Source organism: Aphelocoma coerulescens, chromosome 3 (assembly GCF_041296385.1).
Source record: "Aphelocoma coerulescens isolate FSJ_1873_10779 chromosome 3, UR_Acoe_1.0, whole genome shotgun sequence".
Lineage (NCBI taxonomy): Eukaryota > Metazoa > Chordata > Aves > Passeriformes > Corvidae > Aphelocoma > Aphelocoma coerulescens.
This window is the reverse complement of record NC_091016.1, coordinates 123,851,437-123,871,849: the sequence shown is the minus strand read 5'-3', so window position 1 is coordinate 123,871,849 and position 20,413 is coordinate 123,851,437. Positions and strand designations below refer to the sequence as shown.

At 47.2% G+C, this 20,413-nt stretch overlaps 1 protein-coding gene across 6 annotated transcripts in view; it reads left to right on the top strand.

The window, feature by feature from the left end:
- Positions 1–20,413, top strand: part of EXTL3 (exostosin like glycosyltransferase 3) — a 132,929-nt gene that overhangs the window by 73,357 nt on the left and 39,159 nt on the right. For 4 of the 6 annotated variants that reach the window (XM_069011868.1, XM_069011864.1, XM_069011865.1 and 1 more), the window contains one exon: positions 10,915–11,017. The exons of 1 other annotated variant lie outside the window; for it this stretch is intronic. The gene's annotated coding sequence lies outside the window, so the exon portion shown is untranslated. Of the gene's footprint in view, positions 1–5,542; positions 5,612–10,914; positions 11,018–20,413 lie in introns of those variants that run through there. One more of the 6 variants, XM_069011869.1, reaches the window with a different exon arrangement.

The following is a 20,413-nucleotide window of genomic DNA, read 5'->3' as shown; positions in this document are numbered from 1 at the left end:
CATAAATTCCCAGTATGGATCATTTGGGGAAGATTAATATGGAGAATATGTTATTAGTAAAGAATTTGAAGTCGTTGCAGATTTTGCAGCGCTGGGTGTGCCCAAGGCGCTTGGTGACTGTAAAGCTGCTGTCCAGGTTGGCTTGAAAATGAGATTACTCAAAAAATGTGCTTATAAATTCAGAAACTGTGTTCCCATAGAGGTGCACAGATGCTCCTGCCTTAGAACTGTGGAATCCCAGAATGGTTTGGGTTGGAAGGACCTGGAAGCTCATCCCATTCCACCCCTGCCATGGGCAGGGACGCCTTCCACCATCCCAGGTTGTTCCAAGTCCCGTCCAGCCTGGCCTTGGACACTCCCAGGGATCCAGGGGCAGCCACAGCTTCCCTGGGAATTCCATCCCAGCCCCTCCTCACCCCCACAACCAGGAATTCCTTCCCAATATCCCATCTAACCCTGCCCTCTGGCAGTGGGAAGCCATTCCCTGTATCCTGTCCTTCGTGGCACTCTCCAAAGGTGTGGATCAGTTTTCTGCAGACTTCTGGAATCCAACTCCCCACTTTTGGCTTTTTAGCATTCCTTGTGTCTCCAGCTCTGCTCAGGGCAATTTTTTGGTATGAGGCAGGAGCAAGGCACCACTTAACAGCTTAAGGATTTACCAGCTGATCCCATCAATTTTCCATAGGATGCCACTGATTTCCCAGGCTTTGATTTGATGCTGTTATTCATGAGCATCTCCCTCAGCCCCAGGGAGGTCCCTTGATTAAGTCATTTGTGCTTCATGGGACCTCATGGGGAGCCCAGGCTGCCTCAAGTAATGAGCTGACAAGACTGGCAGCATCAGATTTTATCAGCATCCTGCCCATCCCTTTCCCTCCTGATTCCTTATTTTTCATGGTGGGCTCGGTTACGGTGCCATCTGATTTTTGTGAGAGAGAATTTTTTGTAGCTTGGCGATAGAGAAGCAGAGTTGGCCAAGGATCGTGTAAAAACGGGGTCTGGCCATGTTTGACCTGCCCTTCTCCTTCATCCCCAGCTTCAGGGTTTGCTGGAGACTTAAAAAAAAATCCCAAACCAAACATCAAATTGCTTTTGAGTAACGTGAAATCCCGATTATGGAAATGTTCATCGTGTGTCACAACACACATTCATGTTCTGCCTGCTCAGAAATCCTGCTGGTGGCCTGTGCATGGGCACTGAAAGGGAATTTTTAAAAACTTGGTGGGGTGGCTGAGTGAAACCATGGCTAAAATGGATGGCTATGGGTGCAAAGCAGCACTGATGTGTATTTTATGGACAAATACACTGTTGAGGTCTATTCCAGAGGAGCAGGCAGCCTAAACTGGGTATTGCAGCAAAGCAAACCAGCAGAGAAGGGTGGGTAGAAAGCCCTGAGAGGGGATTGGTGGAGGTTCCTAACCTGGGAGAGGGGAATGGTGGCATTCCTAAGCTTTTCCTGTGTTTGAAAATCCTGTTTTCAGTTGTTCATATTATGTCAAACTTCAGGTGGAACATTCCAACTAGTTGCTTGCTGGTGCTTTTTGGGAATACTGTAATGAAAACTGCTCAGCTTTTTTGGAGGATGAGACTGAGAAAATATGTTCCCTTACAATTAAAAATAAATACAAATAAAGGCAGGGTGACCAATTCAAGTCACGGTGCCTCTGCACTTGGGAGCAATGATTGGATGGCTGGCAAATATCCCTTTTGCAGTTCCCATAAAAATCCACCAAAGCTGGGCCAATTTGGAAACACTGAGGGAACTGGAGCAGGGAATTGATGGGGAGAGGAGGGAGAAAATCTGTGTTTCTTAATCATCACTGAATATAACCCTCGGGTTGGATCCTGTCCTTGCTGTTCCCATGGACTGTATCATTTTGGGGAAGCTGCTGGAAGCAATCTCTTCAGAAATACTGTTCCCAGAGCACTGGTTTTGGACACTCTGGATTTAATTTTGCAGGATGATGGAGTTTAGTGGGACCTACCCTCTCTGAGTATGTGAAAATATGTAAGTGTATATAGCTGTGTGGTGGTAAAGATGAGAAAATATATCTGTATATAAATGTGGAAGTGTTTAAGGCCAGGCTGGATAAGGTTTGGGGCAACCTGGGATGGTGGAAGTTGTCCCTGCCCGTGGCAGGGGGTGGAACTGGATGAGCTTTAGGGTCCCTTCCAACCCAAACCATTCTGTGATGAATTAGAATCTGAGGCATCCCCTCATGAGCAGCAGCTGCTGGTCCTTGCCCGTCCTCTGTGGCTCCTGTCTTTGTGGAGGCACAACCTTTGTGTCTTAAGAGCTTCATGCTGGGCCAGATTTGAGTTGAAACCTCTTCAGAAGGTTTTAAAAGAGGTGTCAGAAAATGCAGTTGTACAAATTGTATTTCTGTAAGAATCCAGGCTGGAGGTGGGATGGGGCATTGGGCTCTTGGCTTGGAGCCTCATGGGGGACAGTGGGGATGACACCCTTCTTTTTCTTTTGGGGGAGGTGTGTGGATACAAATATTGCTGCTAGCAAGAATTTTTCTTGCTTCTTTCCAGTCCCATGAGATACTTTTCTCTCTCACTGAAGATATTTGTAGAGTTCTATAAACCATGAACACCTGCGACCTTGCTAAGCCTTGTTTATAGTACAGTAGAAAAATATTTTGACAATGGATGTTTTAGGATTTTAGCCAATCACCCCAAGGGATGGCTGATCCTTTGACCAATTAGACTGTGAAGAAAAAAATCTATAAGAGTTGTAAAATAATTTAAAAAAAGAATCTTGCTGCACAATTCCTGCCTGTTGGATCTCTCTTCATCTCCCTACCACTGTGGGACACCGTGATAGAGGTGGTGGTGACCTGCAAGAAGAATAAATATGGTGGGGCATTACAGAATATTCTGGGCCTGTCTTCCTGATTCAGGAAATTTTTTCTTGCAGAATGGCTGAGATGAGCACACATCTCCCCCATGCTCAGTTTGCCCAGCAGGAATTAATGCAGATGTTCTTCTGTAACAAACCAAACCAGCAAGCAGCCTGCTTGACTTAGAGATGGAGCCTGACAAAATGCAGCAGGGTTCTGGACTTCAACAACCTTCCAATAAAGCTTTTGCACATGTTGAAGTTACAGAATTAAACATGACTGCTGGTGGCATCACCCATTGTTCCTGTGGTGACAAAGGCCTGCAGGAGCTCCACGCGGCGGGAGGGAAATGTGAGAGTCACTGAAGGGTGATTTGTCTTATCTGCTGGGCAAACACTTAGATTTGCCAGTTTTTCAGGCTATTTTTGTTTGATAGAGAGCATATAAGAAGATTCATTTTTTAAGGACCTCTTCTGCTTAATCAATTTTCTCTTGTCCTTAGTGAAAAGAAATTGAATGTAAAATTTGTGCTTATAGGGAGGAGTGGGTTCTCTGTGATCTGCACTGAACAAATTCATCTTTGTGTGACCAGGCAGCATCAGAGCTGTCGTGAAGATCATGTGAGCCCCTGTCTCTGCTCTTTTTTCATCAGGATAGGAAAGAAAAGTCAAGGAAAGGCTGTGATAAAGCTGTAGTGCTGCAAATGTGATCATCGGGGTTCTTAGGAGTAGCTGCATCCTGGCTCTTATGATTTTCATCAAGTACAGAGAACAAGGAAATCTGTGGAGTTCACAACACCAGTGGAGTAATAAATTGTTCCCAGAATATGATAGATGACTTGGAGCAGTGCAGATGATTTTTCAGCTGGAGGATGGAGGGAGCATCATGGGCTGTGCCTGGAGCAGAGGGCTCATCCCTCCAGGAGCAGTCGCTGTGCAAAGGTACCTGTGCTTGGACTGAGCAGCCAAATCTGCTTCAGTTCCCAAAATAAAAAGTGTTTAATGCTATCTACGGACATGTGAGCTGGGAAATAGCAACAAAGAATGTTTTTACTCCAAAAACTGCATTTCTGAAAATACTGTTCAAGTAGCGTATTTAGCTCTGATATCCGTATGTTAAAATAGACGTGGGAAAAGCTGGAGATCCTGCAGAAGGAGCAGCAGGGCTGATCTTTTGGATCAGGGTGAAAAGATCTAGAGTTGAACTTTTAAACTCTCCCACTGTGTTTATGGGTCAGGAGAGAGACCAAAACTTGAATTCCATCTTTGAGGAGAGGCTGCTGGGTACTGCTGAGACCTGGAGAGGATGGGGAGAAGCTGCTTGGAAGGTGACATTGAAAGGTAGACATGGGCTGGGATTAATCACTGGAGCAAATTCCCAGGAAGGGTTGGATTTGCTGCCTCTTTGAATGTATCTTTGGAGGTTGAACTTGCTTTTTCTTTACCCCTGGGAATGCTGAGATCTAGAGAGGGTGACACCAGTTTGGTAGCAGTGAGCAAGGAAAGTTTCCATTGCCTTTCTTGAAGACAAAAATCTCAAGGCACCTTTTCTGCTGTGAAAGCAAAATGCTGTCGTGGAACAGAGGGTGGCTTTGCACCATAAAATGGTGGAGGTTCTTTCTTGGACCAGTTCCTTTTGAAAGAATTTTGGCAGTGGGCTGGAAGCTTAGGACAATTTTCTGGAAGGGGATTGTTGCTACTTCTAAATGTTCTTCCTGCTGGAGAAGGAAGAACCGTGAGATTCTAACATGCCTCGAGTTCTTCGTTGCAGCAGTTCATTTGAGCATCTCTCACTTTCATGCTAATTCTTTGTGCTACTTAACTGGTTTAAGGTGAAAAGGATTTGTAATATCCCCAGCTGTGGGTTCAGGTGGAAAGGGACGTGAAGAACCTTAATTTGAAGGTCCAATTTTTATCCCTGAATGTCTTGAGCCTCTGAAGTGTGTGCAAAGCGGTTTCTTTAACAAAGTTTTTTCTGAGTTAGATAAGGATGAAAAAAGTCCTTCTTTCCCCTCAAAATAAGTCCTAATCATGGAATCATTTAGGCTGGAAGACTTCTCTAAGATTATTGAGTCCAACTGTTCCCTCAGCACTGCCAAAGCCACCACTGACCCACATCCCCAAGTGCCACATCCACACAGCTTCTAAATCCCTCCAGGGATGGGGACTCCACCCCCAGCCCTGGGCAGCTGTGCCAGGGCTGGCACAATCCTTTTGGAGAAGAAATTATTCCTAATATCCAGTTTAAATATTGGTTTTATGTCTTGTTACTCCTTGTTGATAAATGTTAGGGGTAACAGTTCCAGAGTAAATGTCCTGTTTTCCTTATCCACCCTCATTTCCACATTGGAAATCCCTGCATTCCTCCTTTTCTTATGCAAAGCCCTCTCTGTCAGCTCGATTGGCAGACTTGAACTTGCTGAGGGAACTTGGGGATTTTTAAAGGGGATCTTTGTCCCTTTGGGATTTCAGTGGTCACTTGGCCATCCAAAGGTCAAGGTGGAGAGTTGTTTCTCCTGCACAAGGGCATGAAAGGGGAATTGTGGCATCTGGACTGGGTGACTGGGAACACACGGAGCTCTCAGCGGAGCATTTCCAGTGAGAGTTACACCCTGCCTTGTGTGCTGGCAGCTCCTGGTCAGCTGTAAGGTAAATTATTAGCTTAAATCCCTTTCCCTTCCGGTGACTCGGCAGCTTTTAGGGCATCTCCAACCTGCCTGAATTTGGATCGTGAGCCTGAACCCCAGCCTGGCAAAGTCTGTGAAGGTACAGGGAGAAACTTTGGTGGCAGGTTTGGACTTGACTCTTGGGGCCGAGGGGATAATTTCCCAATTTGTTTCTGGGAAATCCACTGGTTTTGTTCAGGTTTATGAAAGAAACTAACAGTTTATCCTCTACCAGCCTGTTAAAATTCCTTTCTCACAGTGGGATTGTGAAATCTTTGACTTTGTCTCTGCTCGCAACAACAGGTTTTAATTTCCCTGTTTGTGGGATTTTGTTTGCTGAAGGGGAAGGTAAATAGTGGCTCTCTGGAGTTTTCTTGTGGGGATTTCTCCCCCCCGTAGGCCCCTCCTGCTTTATCCCACTCATAACAACAGGATCCCCAAGCACTCCTTCATTTCCAGCTCTGTTTTACACGTTCTTTTCTGGAGGATTAATATGCTGGGAAACCTCTGTGCATAAACAATTCAGGAGCAAATGCTGGAGAGCAAATGCAGTTAATGGACCCTGATGGTTTTTTTGCCAGTTTTATGGGACAATGTTGCCTGAATTAGCCTGGGAAACTTTTCTGCTCTTAAATATCAGAGCTCAGTTTAATGTTTTGTGTTGTCCAGACGTCTGCTGGACTTTGGCATCTCCTTAATGGCACTTGGAATGGGAATGCCAGGAATGCTTTCCAGAGCTGTGGATCTGGGCTTGTGTTGCTCTGTCTCCATCACGTTGGCCTTCAGCTCAGGTTGGAGCGTTGCATCCCAGGAATGATTTCCAGGGGCCTATTTCTGTATTAGGCTGCAGTATTTGCCTTAGTGCAGGAGAATGAGCTCAAATAACTCAAGTGAATTTTAGATTGGCACCTCTTACAGTGGGAAAAGTAATGGTGGTGCAGGCAGGTGAGGGAAAGAAAAAACCAGCCTGGATAAGAGCCTTGAAAGAAGAGACAATAGGGAAGCAAGTGGGGCTAATTGTCAGGGAAGAGTGAGATGGAAGCAGATTGGGATGCTTTTGTGACCAGGGGTAAAGGAAGAAGCTTTTTGGTGAACACTGTGAGGATGAGCAGAGGAAAATGGACAAATTTCTCTGGCTAATGAAGAGATGTGATCAGAAAAGAAAACTGAGAGCATTAAATATCCCAAGATGCCACTTAGTGCTGCGTGTTCCACTCCTGGCCTTCCCCAGCCCCCATGAACAGGGATTGCTCCGGGCCACCTGGGGCTGCAAATTCTCCATCCCCGTTTCCTGCGGGGCAGAAGGAGATCTGTGTACATGTCTGAGAGGCTGGGTTTAATTTCCAGGAGGATGTAGGTCTCACTTGTTTATGTTGGAGCAGCGAGCTGGAGAGGCCAGGAGGAGACCATGTGTGTAAGAGCAGGGCTGGATTCCCCGTGGGGCAGAGGAGCCTTCCTGGGCATCTCTCCACAGCTGCTCTCTGCATCAGGCATGAAAAAAGAAGCAATTTACATGTTCTTTAAACAAGATAACACAGAAAAGTTCTGTTTCAAAGGATGGAAGGCTCCTTATCCACTAAATACATCCCGTCACGTAGATCCTGTGATCTCCAGAGACCTTTAGGAGCTCCAGCTCACCACAGGGCAACACATCAAAGGAGTGTCCGTGGGGCTTGGAGTACAAACACGGAATATGCAGGTGCCACAGGGAGTTCACAAGGCTCTGTGCCCAGGGAACAGATATTCCCTTGCTAAGACACCATCTGACAGCCTCCCCCTCCCAGACAACTCTGCATCAAAGGTGACCTGAAAAACTTTTTTAATACATTAAAACATGTCCCGAACTTAAAAATGCCCAAGTCCGGGTATGAGAACTTTCCCTCTGCTTAAAGGATCTTTCTTTGCAAATTAAGTTTTGCTTGTCCTCACAGATTTTAAGCTCTGGGGAACATGGAGCTTTCCTGGCACAGTGTCTGCATGTGCTGAAGGGGGACAGTTGAGAATGACCCATTCTCCAATACTGGTGTGGCATCATCTGATGATCTGCTGGCTTCCCACTGCCAGAGGGCAGGGCTAGATGGGATATTGGGAAGAAATTCTTGGCTGGGAGGGTGGGGATGCCCTGGCACAGGTTGCCCAGAGAAGCTGTGGCTGCACCACCCCTGGAAGTGTCCAAGGTCAGGTTGGATGGGGTGAGGGTGAGGATTTCTCTCCTCTGGCACAGAGTGACCCAGGATCAGTGCAGGTGACCCCATGGCCCTGTGAGCCCTTCCAGGTTTGTCAGCCTTGCACCCCCCTCTCTGCAAGCACCCCAGGAGGTGGGATAAGGTGACCCACGTGTGTTTCATGGCTTGCTGTGTGTGGGTAGGAGATGGGGACCTCAGGAAAGCTCTGCACCCTGGGGAGCAATGGGGACACCGGGCTTTGAGGTCACTCAGATTTATCTGGTGCCCAAAGTACTGCAGTGCTTTGACCAGGAATGGCCCTGTTCATTCCACCCTCCCACAAAGTAGCATTTCCCTGTTTTTCTGGGATAGTTTCCCTAATGGGGTCTGGAATCGAGTCCTCTGCCAGGCAAGCAGCCAGCAGACATCTCAGCAGTGGGATGTTCTTCCCCTCCAGCCCTGTGGTGTCCGGGGCAGCTGGATGGGGATGAAAACCAGCATCTCCCACCAGCTTGGGGCTGTGATAAGAAGGGGTTGGTCCTTGAGTTCAAGGAATTAACTTGCTTTTTGATCATCCATCGGGAAGAGTCCAGGAGAACACCAGGGTGCTGTTGGGACAGAAAGCAGATGCCTGCTGTCTCAGGAATCTTCAAAACATTTCTCCTCTGGCCAGCACTGTTGGAAGCTTTCCTGGATTGGGTCTGTGCCAGTCTCGTTGTGCTCTTGTCCCCAGCTTGTCACCTGCTGTCTTGTGTCCCAGCAGATGTGACAGAGCACTGCTGGCTCCCGAGGGTGGGGAGAGTCACGATGTGTTTCTGTGTGTTCCTGTGGTTTGGCAGAGCTGCAAAAATCAGCATTTCCCCATTTTATGGATCCCCTTCCCCTTCTGCCAAGTGGGAATAACATAGAAGAAAGTGCCTGTCCCTGTGAGGGAACAATTTGGTGACATTCAGGAGTTGCTGAGTCTTGAACAGCTTCTGCTGGTCCAGCCAGTTCTTTGAAAGTTGGAGTTTTTGGGTACTTTTTTTTGTTAAAATAGCAACTTGCAATGGGCCAGATACTGTTGTGACAGTGCCTCTAAAATCCTTAAGCTGCTTGAATCACTCCAAGGAGCCAGGCAATAAAAGAGCTGGAATAAAATGTATCCCACAATGTCCTTCACTTCTGCTGACAAACGCATTTTAAATTACTGGTGCAACCTTTTAGCATAGCTGGCTTGTAAAAACTAATAAAATATAAAATGAAGTTATAACAGCTACTTCCCTCCTTTTCTCTGGTGGAAAGTAAGGAGAAACCACACTTTTTTTGGGGTGAGCCTATGCTGGGGTGCTGTTATTGCTGTTAATGACAGTGATCAGAATAAAATGTTCATATATATGCTGGGATTTTTACATCATATTAATTATGTAGTGTTTATTAGAGAGGGGACTTCACTTTAATCATAAAGTGGCATTTGTTCTATGAAGAGCCTGAGGTTTTCCAGAGCTTACATTAAAATTAAAAAAAACCCTCTAAGCTCTCTTCTAGTGGAAGGTGTCCCTGCCCATGGCAGGGGGTTGAAATGAGATGATCTTTGAGGTTCCTTCCAAACCATTCTATGATTCTCAGGAGAGTGCTTTGTTTGCCTGGTAGATTTGGGCATCCCATTGCCAGATGCTCTGGTCCCTTGGCTCCTTTGCCCCAAGTGGCCGGAGTTTCAGAGACTCAAAATAATTGGTGGCTTTGGGGAAAAAAAACCCAAACCAACAGATTTTTATTTTGTAAACTGTCAGCATTCCAAGCTTGCCATAAAACATCTCCAGACCCAGGAGAGGCGGCGAGGGCTGTGCAGATGCTGGGCTCGTGCAGCGTGGGTGAGGTTTGAAGTGGATATTTCACAGGTCATGTTGAAATGAAATCCTCGGCTGTGGCTGTTGAGTAACATCTTCACTCGTGATTTCTGGAGAACTCTGGGAGAAGCTTTGCAATCAGGCAAGGAAGGAGGGGATAGAAGGGTCGTGGCTGTTCTTGTTTCTGCAAACATTTTGTAGCCGCGTGCGGATGGAACCGTGCCAGGACCCGCAGCCTGCCAGGAGAGATGAGCTCCGATCATGATGTGTTTCCTTTTTGTATCCCAAAGATGTGGGCACTCAGGAAGTGTTTTGCCAGCTGAAGTGAAAGGGATGGAAGCAGCCTTTATAAGCAGCACCAGCCTCCGAGGATCAGCCCCGGCTCCCTGCTGGGAGCGGTGTTGGAGCTGGGACTGCGGAGAGGCTTCGAGTATGGAGCACATTAGTGAGAGTCAGGGTGGGGAGAGGGAGGTTGGGATGCTCTGCTGTCCCAGAGGCTGTGTAGGAGGATGAACGCAGGATGTGGATGGTCCCTTTTGTTCTAAAACAAAGGGAAATGCCACTGATGGCCAAGGCATCGCCCGCCACCGAAGGATAATCCTGGAGCCTTGGGCTTTTCTTAACTAAAGGTATTTTATTTTCTTTTAATTTTTTATATGTTTGTGTGCTGAGATCAGATGGTTGTTAGCAGCAGAAATGTGGCTGAGAGAGGATATGAGCTAGGGAAAAAGCTGGATGAAGAATTGGAGGGAATTGCTGGGCTTGAGGCTGGACTTGGTGGGTGGAACTTGTGGTGTGTCACAGAACAGGTTGGGCTGGGTGGCTTGCAGTGATCCTCTTGGACCTTGGCACTTACGGAACAGTGGAGTTGATGCTTTTATTCACTATTTTTGTGGGAAATGATCACATGGACGTAACTTGGGAGCTGTCAGTTATCAGGTGTCGTAGAGGAAGAGTTTTGTGTGAAGGGAGCTGAGAACGCCTGGAAGCTGACTCAGAGCTGATGGAGCTGGGAGCTGGTGACCCACATCTGATCCCTTTTAGATTTGCAATGTCCCTTCTCCAGGTGGTCTCATTTGTGCCTAATTCCACCTTTAGGGCCCTCCAGCCTCCCTAACTCCCCAGCAGCCCAAATTGTCAAACCTGTGGGACCTTCCAGGCTTAAGACTATGTCATAAATCACAGAATCCCAGAATGGTTTGGGCAGGAAGGGACCTTAGAGCTCATCTCATTCCACACCCTGCTGTGGACAGGGCCACCTTCCACTCTCCCAGGTTGCTCAGTCCCTGTTTGGAGAGGCCCAGAAGGAATGTTTGTGTCAGAGTGCCTCTCTTGTACAATGCCTCGAGGCCATACATAACTGATTTTTTAAGTCCATGTGGTTTTGTCTGGGTTTTTCTGTTGCACAGGAGGGAAACCCTTGAGATCAGCACTGGGAGGCAGAAGAGAGGTGGTCAAGGAGTCGATGTGGGATGTGGGACAGGTCTGAGCCAAGGAGCCGAGGAACAACAGGTAAAGCACACAGGAGCTCTGCTGTGTTAGGCTGCCCCATGCCTGGGGTTGAGTTGCTTCTTCCCTTGCTGGATTTTAACATTTGCCAGAACTTCTCACACCCTTCTAACAACACTCTCCTCCTCCCCATAGTCCAGTTGAAATAATGGTGAGATGAGGAAAGCTTGTAAAAATAGGGCATAGTGTCACCCCCAGAGCTTTAATCAAGCCCCTTACATATTTTTTGGCCATCAGCTCTTCCATTTAATCATCCATTAATTGCTGAAAGTTTTAGCCAAATTCATTTGGCAGAGCTGCAGGCGAAGAAGCAGCATTTCACAATATTCTGGTTTCAGCAGTTTTAAATTCTGATTTTAAAAGCAGTGTTGAATGTCACTAATGGTCTGAGCTCAGTGTCTGGGTGCCTCGGGATCCAAATCCCTGCACGCAGCTCAGGGGGAAGTTGGGCTCTGAACATTTTTCTTCTTTAGCATCATTCTCTGGGCACATTCTTGTCCCCAAACTCTTTGTAATCGAGGTGTGAGGATTAGTCCATGGGTGCACAGCTCTTGCGGGGGTGTGTGGCTGACTGGGAGCCTTCCAATCTCACTGCAGAGGCTGGAATTGCTGCCAGCAGCACATTTCTCCTTCTCCAGTTTTCTTCTCACTCCTGTGAGGAAGCCAGAGGATGAGGTTTTGTGCCCTGTGTGCTGAGCTCCTTCAGGCAAACTCTGGCTCTGGAGTATTGTCAAAACCACTGATGAGCGTGGGCTCCAGCAGAGGTGTCAGGAGTGAAGCAAAGGGGCTGGAGCACGGAGTCATTTCACTCCTGCCTATTCCAGGGAATGGCATTTTCTGGCATAGGGACACAAGGACACCAAGAGGCAGCAGCATCCTGCACAAAGCTGCTCTGTCAGCCCAAGTTTTGGAGTGGAAGCAGCACGTGGATTGTGTCCGGGAGCCACCAGAGTTACTCAGGTTGGAATCTGGCTGCTAAATCGGACTCCTATTCTTAGGAAAACTTGGATGAAGTGTGATGGGCTGTGATGGAGCACATTAGGTGCTTTCAAGGTTCCTTTTGGCCTTGAACTCTGCTACTCTGGGAGGAAATCACAGCTGCATCTCTAATGACACACGGCCAGTTCAAGCCCCTGTTTTGACTCTCTGTCAGAGGATTTCTCCAGGAGTGCCGTGTCCTTGGGAGTCGTGTTTGGAGCATCTGCTCCCTATATTCTTGGGCTGAACTGCTTCCAGCAGGCTTAGTAACTGTGCCTGTGATTTCCTCCAGGAAATCCAACCATGCAGGGTGGTGTTTAGCTTATGGGACTGTGACTATCAAACCATCATGGCATTCTTAAGTTGCCTTTTTAAATTTTTTTTAAAATATTTTAGCTGTCTCCCCACCCCCAACCCCATATCTGTGCATCTATGGAGGTTTTTTTTCCTGCCTTGTTCAAGTGAAAGAGTAAATCCTTTTTGATTTATTCCAGAGCAGCCCTCGAGCTCAGCTCCCGTGAGAGCCTGCTGACTTGGAGTTCAAAAGATCTCACATCTTTGAGGCCAGGCTGTGGTCTTCCATCTTGCCTCAAAGTTAAACTGAAAGAGAAAATTCCTTTTCTTCTTAAAAAGAGTGAAAATCACCATGCTGTGTAAGGGAATCAGACTCATCTGGAGCAGCAGAGAATACCAACATGCAGAATTCCAGGTTAAAATCTGGTTGTTTAGCAAGGCTTTGTTTTCAAGCACCGAGCGCGTTGTTTAGGAAGTGTTTTATGGAGATAAATACTCCTTGAAAAGCAGTGCTGTTGCCTGGCTGGGATCCAGCCTGTGATCCTACATTAAAGCATTTTTTGGGTGTTTAAACCACTGCATTACCACGGGTGGCTAGAAATGGTTGTTCTCATCCCTGACTTCCCGCAGATCTGCAGGGTTAGATGAGATATTAGGAAGAAATTCCTTACTGTAAGAGTGGTGGTGAGGCCCTGGCACAGAATTCCCAGAGAAGCTGTGGCTGCCCCTGGATCCCTGGAAGTGTCCAAGGCCAGGCTGGATGGGGCTTGGAGCAGCGTGGGATAATGGGAGATGTCCCTGCCCATGGCAGGGGTGGGATAGGATGATCTTTAAAGTCCCTTCCAGCCCAGATCATTGCATGATTCAATGAAGTACAGGCAGATAGCTGGCATATATATATGTGTGTGTGTGTATGATTTATATCCATGTATAGAGCAAAATGAACCTGTAAGAACTATTTATATCCTATTTCACTTCCACAGGGCCCTGCTTAGTCCAGATTTATGCAGTTGTGGCTGCAGCTGTGAGCTTGGAAGGGCATAGGTAATGGATGGGAGAATTCTAATAGATACAGGGACCCTCCTTTTAAAATCCAGCTCCTCTGAGCAAGGTGACCTTGGCTCTGCTTCTGACTTGGGAATCCAGCCCTGCAGAGGCAAGGAGGTACTGATCCATTGAGCAAAGGATTTGCCAGACTCCAGCAGGAGAGAAAGCACAGGTTGGGCTGGAGGAGGTTTCAGCACATGTGAGGTTGTCAGGCTTGCAGGTAAAACTATGGGTGCTCTCCCGAATTTGCATGTACACCTGGGAGGGGTGCATCTCTATTTTTTTTAAAAGTTCCAGTCCTGGTATAGCATGCTGGGGGGAAACCCAGCTTTTTTACCTGCCTCCAGGCAGCACAAAGGACTGGCAGCCTAAGTGACAGCTCAGGTAGCCCTCACAGGTGTGGGGAAAATCTCACATGGTGTTTTGCGAGGTCTTCTCAGCCGAACTCTTCCAGAAATCCTTTCTTTCAAAGTTTTTGGGCCTGTGGAGAGTGTGCATGGGAACACCTTGGTGCTTTACCCCCCTTTCAGGAAAAAATGTGTAGAAAACTGTCTGAAGCTGCAGTAATTCTCCGGCATATGTGGGGACAGTAAAGCCGCACAGCTCAGGTGACAGTAAAGGACAGGAAACAGACTGGCTCTTCTGCTGTTCTGTTCCCACTCTTCCTGCTCTTTTTTCAGTGTAGAGAACCCACATCCTGACTTTTTCCCGTGTTCTGAGCCAGCAGTAAAGTAGGAAAATGTTTTTTCCCCAAATCTAATTTGAAACATGATGACTGGACCGTTCTTAAACAGCTTCCAAGTTAACAATAAAGAAACTTCACAGAGTGTTTGGCAGGAGCCTCTGTACATAATTTAGATCATAATCAGATGCATTAACACATTTTATATGGATCTCATGGGGACCAGGAAGATGAGGTGTGCTGGGTAATTTCTTTCCAGATTTCTTTACCTGATTGTTTATTACTCTTGGGGACTTCATTTGTGGTCCAAATGTCACCAGCAGAATCCTGCTGCTTCATGTGCCTGCATTTAGAGTAGCTGGTATTGAGGCTTCAAATTCCTTAATTGCTGTGTTCTCCTCAGTCTTTCTTTCTGTGGTTGTTAAAGGGAGGATGGGGAGGGGGAGAGGGAAGGGGAACAAAAAAAGGACCCAAATCCTGCAAATTGCTGCGATTCCCCTGTGCCTGGAGCTCGATGGGAGGGAAGGTGCTGAGAGTGCTCCGTGTTTCCCACTGAGTACAATCAGGAGCTGCTGCTGGAGAGCTGCGTGGGGAAAGCACTTCCTCTCTCCCCTTTCCCTTTGAGATGTTCATCATAAGCAGCTCTAATTTTATAAATCTTCTGAAAGCTTTTCGACACTCGGAGAAGAGAAGCGGTCGTGTGTCTCTCGCATCGCTTCACTGTTTTGCCATGAATCCACCCATGCCCAAGACATCCTTGTGAAATCTCTCCTTTGACAGAAAAATCTGTTGCTGCTTTGAAAAGCGATGTTTTGGATGTGTTTCTGCTCTGCTGGTTTGTATTATCCCCACAAAAGGTGGGAAGTTCCTGTCACTTCAACGTCTCCTTTATATGTGCTGGAGTAATAACCCTCCCCGTGTGGTCCATGGGATTTATTTGTTACTGACTGCCATGGAGTAGTGGAAAACTGAGATTCCCAATCCTTCCCCAGCCAGGGGCCAGGCTCTGCTCCCAGATGGATGCACAGCTGAGGTTTGGGACATGGGAGGCTGCTCCTGTTCACTTGCTCGTCCAGGCTGGAACCACCCAGTGGTGACCTCAGCCAGCTGCCATTGATCCATGTGATCCAGAAGTTGGCACAACCAGGAATCAAACCTCCAAGGCAAGTCAGATGTGGTCTGTGGGTGTTTGGGAAAGCTCAAGAGCATGAAAGTGGCTGGGTTCTACCTCTGGTTTTGGGCCAGAGAACAGGCCTTGGGACCACGGCAGCCCATACCAAAACCACAATGGTAACGGTACTGAAAAAAAACACCTTTTTCACTGATAATGGTACTGAAAACCACCCAGGCCAGAGGAGAAGCATGGATTTGTTTGCCTCTTTTTTTTTTTCTTTAATACTTGTTTATCAACATCAGGTGATGATGCAACAGCAGCATCCCAGATTAGCTGAGCTCATAAAGTGGCTTTTACCACAGAGCTTAATGATGATGGAGAAATGAGTGTCCTTAAAAATCAGAGCTGATGGGGTTGTTGAATTTCCATTTTGTGTACTGAGTGAATCCCTGTGTCTCATCCTGTAACTCCAGTGCCTTGTGCTGTTGAAATGTCCACAGGGAGAAAGCAGAGGGTGAAGAGCTGTCACCCGGTGCCTCTCCCACAAACTCGTGCCTTTCCCTGGGTTTTCCAGCTAAATGCTGAGGAATGGCATTACTTGCAGGATATTCTCCCTCAAGATATAAAAGTTAGGGTGCTTGTGCTCTCCTGGACAAACCCTTTCACCTCCATCTCATGATGCAAACTTGGTGGGAGAGCATCAGCGCAGCCTGATCCAGGCTCCAAAGGGTTTGTGTGAGCAGGGCAGGCAGGAGTACAAGGGGGAGAAAATATCCCCAGTCCCTTTGCTATTTTTAGCCATGTCACAAGCAGCTTCCTTGCTCCCAGTGCCCAACTTTCCAGCTGGGACTGATGAATTCTCTGTAGGTCAGTGGCACACACAGTTGGGCCAAGCTCGATGGGTTCTGGATCTGGCTGCTGGAATTGCTGCTGAGCAGGGTGAATGAGGAATTCTCTTCAGCAGGGGAATATACTCTGCTACTTTAAACTGCCGAAGGGCAGAGTTAGGCTGGATTTCAGGAAGAAATTCTTTACTCAGAATATGGTGAGGCCCTGGCACAGGGTGCCCAGAGAAGCTGTGGCTGCCCCTGGATTCCTGGAAGTGTCCAAGGCCAGGTTGGACAGGGCTTGGAGCAACCTGGGATAGTGGGAGATGTCCCTGCCCATGGCAGGGGGTGGCACTGGATGAGCTTTAAGGTCCTTTCCCACCCAAACCATTCTGTGATTCTACTGGGAGATGTTCTTTAAATATCACAAGGAAGGGAATAGACATAAATCAGGCAGAATGGGAAAGATAAAACAACTCTTCTGGTGGTTGGGAATGGGAATAAAGTGCACTTGTCTGTATCAGGCAGTAGGATCCTGACTGTTGTGAACGTGTGTGGTTGCCCTCCTCTGGTTGAAAACAGAACAACCTCCCCAGTTCAGAGACTTTTTTGGGGGCAGGATTGTCGTGTGTGACTTTGTCAGAGTGACTTTGAAAAGAGTCAGGAGCATTTTAGACCCTGGGAATTGATCGGTGCAACTTCTCACCCTTCATCTGCAAAGCCACCCCGGGCAAGGGGCGACTTCTGAGCTGCTGGAGGATGACTTGTCCAGAGCCAAGGGATCCACCAAAGCAAGAACGTGTCACTAAACATGGACCAACTCTGCAGAAGTGGGTGTGGGGTAGGCAGGGCTTGGAGAGGCTGCAAAACACAGCTTGCTGCAAGATGTGGCTCTGAGGAATCTGTCACCAAGGCCTGGTGACCCCACAGCCTTGTCACACCTCAGAACAGGCAGCCGACCCTGCCTGCCACTCTGCTCACTGGAGTTGGCTTGAGTTATGCATCAGGCTGAGAATTATGTGACAGATTTAATTAGCAAATCATTTGCTGACCTTCAGTTTTATGAAAATAGTCTAAAAGTGAGTTTATCAGCAGTTAGCTGTTCCAGCAGAGAAGCAGAGGCTTAGAGGATTTAAGGGAACTGCATCCAGCGCTGGTGATTTCCACTCGGGTGTGTTAGACCATGTCCTTGAAGGCTGCTGAAACTAAGTCAGGTAATCCTGGTCAGCAAAAACACTGGCTTGTGCTTTGGGGTTTTTTTTTCCATCTGGATCAGGACCAGCAAAGTCAGGGAGATTGCTGTGTGCCTTGCGAGAGTGTATTAAAGGTGAAACCTTTGCATTTGGAACCATTCCAAAATGTGAATCCTAGGAACTATAGATTTTGTCTTTGATGGATTTTGGCAAGACAGGTGTTGGAGCAGCTGAAAGGGAAACAAACCTGAGAGGAGCTTTTGACTTTGGTGAAACTCAATAGTTACTTTCTGGTAACAGGGAGGCATTAAAAAACAATGCCAAACCTGGTGACACCTGCAATTCAGCCAGCATCTGATCCATGCTTTTTTTCTCCCACTACAGCAACCAGACAGGATCCAGGGTGGGATGTGCACACCTTGTGTATCTCTCTGCATGTTGGATATACGAAAGGATTTGGGGAAACGATTGTGTAGTGTTTGAGCAGAGAGCTGGTCCTTAAAAGGCTGTCCCTTAAAATGTCTTTTAATGTCAGCCCGACCCATTTAATCTTGCAGTCTCTCATGAATGTTTTATCATCTCCTACAAGTATTAAGTCCTACAATGCCACTAAAACACCTTGAATTTTAGTGTGAGAGTGGTATTTGTGTCTTTACTGAAGAGATGTGTTCCTGTGTCCAGAGGTAAATGCTGGAGAGAGGGAAGCACAGTGTGCTGGGAGGCTCCTCGCTGCCACCAGCTCATACATTCAATGAAAAGCTTACAAAGAGTTGTTTTTATTATACATTACAACTTTATCTAGTTCAGATGTCTCCAGGAAAGGCTTGCAGCTTCTCTCTGGCCTTTCTTTGAATTGTAGAATAAATGAGGTTGGAAGGGATCTTTGGAAGTCTCTAATTCAATGTCCTGCTTATGGCAAAGGTAGATGAGATTGCTCAAGGCTTTGTGCAGTTGAGGTTTGACTGTGCTGAGCTGGAGGGTCCATCAGCTCTCCAGGCTCCTGTTCCAGTCATTTGCTTTCCTACTGAATATCCACACAGAAACTGTGCTGCTGTCAAGGTAATGAACATCTGCCAAGGAGGTCACTTGGTTTCAGAAGACAAATCAATGCGGTTCAGTTTGCCCACAGCACATCTTCTTACCCTCCATGGCCATGGGAATGGATTCTGGGAGGATTTGCTTCATCCATCCCTGCCCACAGCTTCAGCTGGCAGCAAGGTGTTGCTGTCCTTTATTCCAGGTACAGACACTGCAAGAGTGAGTTTGTTGTCAAAGTTAATACCTGGAAGGTGAGTGCAGATAACCTTGGCTTCCTCTTGACTTGGCTGCTCACAGGCTTTCTCCGTCTTCTCTAATAAAGCCTTTACAACTGCTTAGAGACACTTAAAGTTGTTAATGTTTAAATAAAGGGATTAATTTCAGGCCTCCTGCTGCTGAAGTTGTACGTTTGAATTTTGAGGAAGTGCCTTTTCCCTGCGAGGTGCGAACGGGCTCAGCAAAGCGGCTCCCTTTGATCAGCTAAATGGACTGGAACTCGTCGTGAGGAGCCACTGAACTCCTCAGCATCGATTTGCACTTGCCAGGCAATGGAAACAATTACAATGTTCTCCATGAAGAGTAAATACAGAGGGATCTTAGGGCATGGATACAGGCAGGTGCCTCAGGAACGCCTGCCCTTTCAACCTATTCCTGCTGTTGATTTTATTGATGATTGAATTGGTATTTTAACATTTCCATGCCTTGGTTTCCCCACCTATAGACTATTTGTGTCTTCCTTTTGGGTTATTGAGCTTGGCTGATACATATAAAAATTGTCAAGGTAGGGTGCCAAGCTCACACAAACTATTTTATTTTTAGTGTCTTTTGAAATCTTGGACTTTTTGTTCTCCCTTTTATCTGTCTCTTTAATCACACCAAATGGAAATAAATTCAATCACAGCTGGTGCTGGAGAAGAATCATTAGTCCCATCCAGCTGGCTGTCTCAGGGCCAGAGCGGGATTGTTCCCTACGCTGCATTTCCAAAGTATTTTATCTCCTTTAGTCCTGTGTGTGTGGAGTGATGAGCTCCTTTCACTTCTGTCAGCTCCCGTCATTGATCCGAACGGGAAGGGCTATTTTTAGGTGGCTGTAAGTAAATGGACATCAGGCACCATGGAAAGGGGACTGGGTTATTTTTGGAAAGCCATCAGAAGCTGTTCTGGCAGGTCCTGCTGCGGGATTTGTCTTCGGCTGGGCTGTCTCAGGTTGTGGTATCGGTTCCCAAGGTTGTGAACCTGGTCTCATGGATGTGATCTGCACTCTGAATGTGGAATCAGCAGCTGCTGGAGACTCTCTTGATGGCATCAGTTTCTGGGATTTAATTCCCCCTAGGCCAGGTTGGGTGGGGCCCTGAGCAACCTGATCTAGTGAGTGGCATCCCTGCCTGTGGCAGGGGCTGGAATGAGACGAGCCTTATAGTGTTTTCCAACCCAAACCAGTCTGGGATTCTGGGATTCAGGGTGATGGTTGAGCTGGAGATTTTGGGGCAGAAGATGAGGTTGGCTTAGGGGCAACATGGGAAGTGCACCTGGAGTGGAGCCAAGCCATGGAGATGATCCTGCAGGTGGAGCCCTTGGTGGACGTGCAGGAGACTTGGCATCTGTCAGTGGCCACACAACAGGTTTGGGGTGTTCTTGGGAGTTGGCTTGGAATTATCCTGCTTCAGAGGATTGCAGAAGGATGATGTTTTCTTGGTGTTGCTTAGTCCTTTTCATGGACAATTTTGTCCTTTGGGGACATGGTTTCGGGTGGGCTTGGCAGCGCTGGGTTGATAGTTGGACTCAGTGATCTCAGAGGGCTTTTCCAACCTTAATGATTCTGTGATTCCATGATTCCATGATTCCATAAGCATTTTGAGACAGCTGTGCCACAGTTTGTGTGTGGAGCCGATGCTGCTTGGAGCCACTGTACTCTCCAGTCACTTGGCTGGGAAGGTGCAAGTTGGAATCTGGGAAGCAATGACCAAATCAACACCATCGCTGCTGGAGAGCCCAAGCAGAAATCCTCCTGTGGGGGAATTTAGCTGCACATTATCTTCTCTTTCTGCCTCAGCAAAGACCCAAATCTAATTTCAAAGGTCAGAACATGCTCTCACCTGGGTGTTCCCAGCCTTTTATAGAGTGGTTGAAGGCCATTTCCTAAAATTAGCTGTTGCAGGGGAAAGCTGATACTGGCTCAGTATCAGACCCTTTCCAAAGCTCTGGATCATCATTTACTTGATGGGC